Below are 6596 nucleotides of genomic sequence, written 5' to 3' on the forward strand. Positions count from 1 at the left end.
TGTTTATTTTTTCAAGTGCTTTTTTAGTTTCTATTTCATTTAGTTCTGCTCTTATCTTTGTTATTTCCTTCCTTTTTCTTCCTGTTGGGTTACTTTTTTTTGTTTTTCTAATTCCGTCAAAAGTGCAGTTAGTTCTTCAATTTTTGCTCTTTCTTCTTTTTTGATATGTGAATTTATGGCTATAAATTTCCCTCTCAGTACTGCTTTTGCTGCATCCCATAAATTTTGGTATGTTGTGTTATCATTGTCGTTTGTTTCAAGGTAGTCATTGATTTGTTTTGAGATTTCCTCTTTGACCCACTGTTTTTCTAAGAGTGTGCTGTTTAATTTCCAAATTGTGGTGTGAAGTCTGGACCTCCGTCCCTTGCGAATTTCCAGCTTCACTCCACTGTGGTCAGAGATATTGTTTTGTATGATTTCAATCTTTCTGAATTCATTAAGCCTTTCTTTGTGGCCTAGCATATGGTCTATCTTGGAGAATGTTCCATGTGCCCTTGAGAAAAATGTATATCCTGCTGTGTTTGGGTGTAATGATCTATATATGTCTATTAGGTCCAGCTCTTCTAATATACTGTTCAAATGTTTTGTTTCCTTAGTGATTCTCTTTTGAGATGTTCTGTCCTGTCCAGAGTTGATAGTGGTTATTAAAATCCCCCACTATAATTGTAGATGCATCTATTTTTTCACTTAGTTTTCCAGCGTTTGTCTCATGTATTTAGAATCACCCTTGTTAGGAGCATAAATATTTATGTTCGTTCGATCTTCTTGACAGATTGTCCCTTTCACTAAAATGTAGTATCCTTCTTTGTCTCTCACAATTGTTTCTCATTTAAAGTCTATTTTGTCTAATATTAATATAGCTACTCCTGCCTTTTTTTGGTTGTTGTTTGCTTGTATGATTGTTTTCCAGCCATTCACTTTCAATCTCCATGCGTCTCTGGGTCTAAGATGTGTCTCTTGTAGACAGCATATAGATGGGTCATATTTCCTTATCCAGTGTCCCAGTCTGAATCTTTTGATAGGTGAGTTTAATCCATTGACATTCAGTGTTATTACGCTCATAGAATTATTTGTGGTAGCCATATTTTGGTTGGATTTGTGTTTGTTATATTTTGTTTGTATTATTATATTTTCCCCTTCTATTTTTGTCTTTTTTGTTGCTCTTATGCTCTCCTCCATCTCTGACTGTCCTGTTTTTTCCTCTCTTCCTGCATAACTCCCTTAAGAATTTCTTGAAGGGGAGGTTTCTTGTTGATATACTCTTTCAGTTTCTGTTTATCTGGGAATATTTTGAACTCTCCATCATTTTTGAATGCTAGTTTAGCTGGATAGAGTATTCTTGGTTGGAAAGTTTTTTCCTTTAGTACCTTGCCTATATCATACCACTGCCTTCTTGCCTCCATGGTTTCAGATGAGAAATCAGCACTTAATCTTATGGAGCTTCCCTTGTATGTGATGGTTTTCTTTTCTCTTGCTGCTTTTAGAATTTTCTCTTTCTCTTGAGCATTGGATAATTTGACAAGTATATTTCTTGGGGTGGGCCTGTTGGGGTTTATGACCAGTGGAGTGCGCTGTGCTTCTTGGATATGTACATCTGTCTCTTTCAGTAGATTTGGGAAGTTTTCAGTCATTATTTCCTGCAACATTCCTTCTGACCCCTTTCCCTTCTCTTCTCCTTCTGGAATGCCTATAATACGTATGTTTGAGCATTTTGCATTATTATTCAGGTCCCTAAGTTCTATCTGGTTTTTTTCTACCTTTTTATTGACCACTTCTACTATCTGTTTGATTTCCAATGCACTGTCTTCCACATCACTAATTCTCTGCTCTGCCTCTTCTAGTCTGCTGATATTTGCTGCAAGTATATTTTTGATTTCTTGAATTGTGGCATTCATTTCCATCATATCTGTTATTTTTTTGCGCATGTCTGCAATTTCCCCTCCAAGTGTTGTCTTCATGTTGTTAGCCTCTTTCATTACTTCATCAAATTTGTCGGTGATAAATGTTTTGAGATCTTTCATTGCTTGTGCGAAGTTCTGCTCCCCTTCCTGATTTTTAGTTTTTTGATAGGATTTAGTCGTGTTTTCCTGATTACTGGTTTGGTTTGTAGATTTTTGTTGTTGTCTTGTCATCATTTTTCCTTGATGGGTTTAATCAGATCTGTAGCTTCTTTGTCTAGTCTTGGAGATTAATTAGCTGTTTTTTTTTTGCGTAAGTGTTATATCTTCTTTTGTCACTTTGTTCTTCCTATTCGAATTTCTTATTGCTGGTTAAGTTCACTTTAAAGGAAAGTATTAGTGCTGGGGAAAGGCAAGTGTGTAAGGAAGGAAAAAGTGTAAAGTAGTATTTGTGATATATGTTAACAAAGCATCAATATGAGTTCTGGGAGGATGGAGGTTAGATCATGTAAATTGTGTAGAGTTGTAGTAGTAGGAAAGTACCTGTAATAAGGTAGATGACTGAATATGGTAGGAATATGGTACATACTAAGAAGTTATTGTTTTTGTGAGAGAGGGAAAGACAAAAGAAAGATAATCGTTTCATGGGCAGATACCAGATGGAAAACTGAACAAAGGTATTAGAAATTAAGAGTTAGACGCTTAGTGGATCAAAGAAAGGGAGGTGGAATTTAGGAGAGATAGTAGATGGTGGAGGATATCAAGTTGTAGGGGAAAGGGGTTAGTGTAGATAGCCTAAATCTATTCACAGAGAAATGAGGCAGTGGAGGATGAGGAAACCCAGTAAATGTGAGGTGTTTCCTGCAGAACCTATCATATTGTTAAGATAAAATAGAATAAGAGGAAGATCGGGGACAAGAAAGAGAGGATAAAAAAAAAAAGGAAAAAGAGACTTTGGGGCATATGCTGGGAGAAAATACTAGGGGATAATGCAATGCCAGGAATCAGAACATTAAAAAACTGGAATAAAAAAAAATAGAAATAGAATAAAAATAAAAGCAAAACAAAATAAAATAAAGAAGAAAAAATGCAAACTTTGAGGGATAGGATATTCAAGGGCCTCAGATGAACCTCAGGGCGTGGTGGATTCAGGGATGGACAGTCTGAGGTATTAAGACCTCAAGAGGTGTGAGTATCTGGCGTGTGGGCCGCCAGAGTCCAGGGAACTCAGACCTGGCAACCTCAAGTCCAGTTAATGGGAATCCTGGGAGCACCACAGTGCATCACAGCCTTCAGGTATCCCCGTAGCTGGGTGCCAGCTCTATGGGTGAGGTCTCATCCACAAGCTCTATCCTGTGTTCTGTGTCCTACAATTCACTCACTTACTAGGGTCTATTGTGTGGATATATCACCAATTGACTTCAGTAACCCTCCCACCCTGTGGTCCTCAGGAACGTCCACCTGGGGGCTCCTCTAGGCTGCAGCCAATTTAATGACTCAGATCAAATATCCAGGTCCAGGGGAGGGGCTCCAGCCAGAAACGCTAATAGCAGAGTCCAAACCCGAAATTCCCACGCTTCGCAAAATATTCCCCTAATCAGTTTCCAAATGTCTGCCACCCCATGAAACCCTGGTAGCATCTCTTTGTTGCTACCACTTTGAGACTGCTGTAGTTCCGCAGCAGGGGTGAGGGGGGTGGGGGCGTGGCTCTAGGCGGAAACGCTATTGTTTGTGCCCGCAATCACAACTTCCCCCCGCTTTGCCCTAAAACCCCCGTCAGTCTGCCCAAATGGGTCTGCAAGCACCTCCCTTCCCACAAACCCCCAATAGGCCACCCAGGGCCCAGGAACTCCCCAGTACTGTAGAGGCTCCAAAAAAAAAATAAAAATAAAAAAATAAAATAAATAAAAAAATTAAAAAAAAACAAAGAACAGAAACCCCGCCGCAGGCCAGGCTCTGCCCGCCGCTGCCCGCCGCCGCGGCCCCAGCCCGACTCCGGCGTCCGCCGCCCGCCACCATGGCCCAGACCGGCTCCGCCCGGCTCCGCTCGCTACAGCGGCCCAGCCCGGCTCCTGTGTCCACCGCCCGCCGCCGCGGCCTGGTCCGGCTCCGCCTGGCTCAGTACCCCGCCGCGGACCAACCTGGCTCCGCCCACCGCCGTGGCCCGGCTCACCCCTGCCCGGCCCCCTCGCCGCCGCTGCAGCCTGACCCGGCTCCGTATGCTGCCGCGGCCCGGCCCGGCTCTGGCATCTGCCACTGCGGCCCGGCCTGGCTCAGCCCCACTGTGCGGAGCTAGAATCCTCGGCTCCGCCTACCCAAGGAGGGAATCCTCCACACGTAGCTGGGATCTCCGTGTATATTTAACAGATGGATCCTCTCTGTTACCTTCCTCCAAATCGATGTCCAGACACCTCCGGACCAGCAAAAATCCCAAAACAATCCGGTCCCAAAAGCTGTATGCTTTTTAATATGTATCAATAAACTTCATTTCTTTTTTAAAAATAACTATTTTTAAAACCTCACCACACCATATACTTATTGACTCCATATTTGTGTCCATGTCATCTCTTCTTCATGTACTTCTAGTTTTTTCTCCTTCTGAAATTACTCTAAATCCTCCTTCAAGCCTTATTACAATTAAAATCTCCCTTGTGATGCCTTTACTAACCTCCCCAGGATGAGTCTGTAATTTCTGATCCACTTCACTAGAATTCCAGAGCCACATATATTGAATGACTAAAAAAAAAAAAATGAATAAACACAGGTAAACAGATAATTTCTACAAGTGTAGAGAAAGAAGAATGAGTGAAACAAGGAAACAATGCTTCTGAGAGAGGGAAGACCCAAGAGTAAGAGATCAGAGGAAACAGATTGGGAAAAAAAAATCTATTTTAGTTTATCTGCTATTTTCACTCAGGCTTTTTAATAAGACAGAACTTTGTGTTTTAAGCTTTCTCTGTGGTCATAATCTGCTGATTTCCTTAAAGCTTCTATGAATAAAAGGTGTCCATGGAGTCAAAAATATATTCCCCCAGTACCTGTGAAGATTCTATAAGTCGCTCTAAAATTATCAAGTCAGGCTCTAAGTTCACCAATGCAGGTTCTTCCTTGAATGATGAAAGAAGTTGGAAGCTCTGTTCCCAAGAAGTGAAGTGAGATGGAATGAGTCATAAGGTCTGTAGAACACAAATTGTGTTTTCTTTGATATAGTGAAGGAGAAGCACATAGAGTATCTGAGCAATTAGGGATTCCATTCCCATGAACCACATTAATGAAGTATTCTTTTGTCTCAATCTCCCTGAGATAATTATTTCTCTGGAGATAAGAAAGGAAAACACAATGCAAATTTGTGCCAGTTTAGTCCCTTGTGACCGCATTGGAGCTCCATGTTCATCTCTTATCCCTGTGGACACCTACCTCCCAGGAGGAGGTCACCCTTATTAAAGTGTGGGCTCTAGTCTTGTCAGGTTTCCCATACTGATTTCCCCCTTGTTGCTTCTGGAGAAAGATTCTGAATACATTAAACTATCTTATTTCCCAATTTTTCTCCTCTGGAGTTGGCTGTCATGAATGGAGACACCCACTCACAAGGGAATTTCCTCTTGTCTCACTGCTTCTCCTTTCTCCCCCATAATTAGCAATATCTGTTCAACCCACACAACCATCTGGTTTCTCAGTCATTCAACAATATTTATTCAGCAATACTGTATGGTAAATCCTAAAGTACATTCTGGGAATGAAGAGAAGACAAAGGTACTGTGTTTCCTAACAAACTGTTCACAGTTTTAAAAAGCCAAGAAATGAGCACTTACACAATCCTTAGAAGTCTGCCCCTGGTGCACCTTGTGCCAGATGTCCACCATCCAATACCCTAAAACAGTAACCCTTCCTTATTATATCATCAACAGTATTTTCTCAAGGATGGATATAAGACATTTAAAATTACACAAAAAATATATAGGGGCTGATAGGCTAAATATAAATCATAATGTAAAACATAAGATAACTAAACATATAGAAAATTGTATAGTCTAAAAAATAAACCACAATGTAAACACAAATGTTACCTTATTTGAAAGCTATTGTCTCATATCTGTACATCAGTTTTAGTAAATATGGTATGACTATGTTAAAAGATTACTGCTGTGGAAGGGAAAAGATATTAGGTGGGATATGTGGGATGACTGTATATTGTATATATGAATTACTGTGATCTAAAACTCTTGTGAAGATAAGCTTAATAATTAGAAAAAAGAAAAGAAAAAGATAGGATTTTGAATTTTTCCAAATTAAAATGTACTCTATATCTAACCTTTAAACTCATTGCTATATTCCATTTTATTATTAAGGGAACCTGGCAATATATTGGGCTTCACTTTTTAGGAAGCTTTGGATCACAGAGAGGTTCAACAATGGCAGGGGAGGAATACTGGTGTGGGATGTTATTGACAGGGGACACATGGTTGACAGGGAGTTCTACAGGGCATATATCCAAGGTACATAAAAATGTTTGGATATTTTCATAGTGGAAACAATTAGAAACAACTGAGGGAGTGCTGAGTTCCTAGCCAGGGGAGCTCTATCACAGTCCCTAAAGGAACAGGAACCATCCCCCAAGTGCAACAACAAAGACATATAAGAATGAAGGTCCAACAATGAGCCCCTGATACTAATGACTATGCTTGTGAGCCTGTGCAC

The sequence above is a fragment of the Dasypus novemcinctus genome, unplaced genomic scaffold (assembly GCF_030445035.2).
Source record: "Dasypus novemcinctus isolate mDasNov1 unplaced genomic scaffold, mDasNov1.1.hap2 scaffold_161, whole genome shotgun sequence".
NCBI classification, from domain to species: domain Eukaryota; kingdom Metazoa; phylum Chordata; class Mammalia; order Cingulata; family Dasypodidae; genus Dasypus; species Dasypus novemcinctus.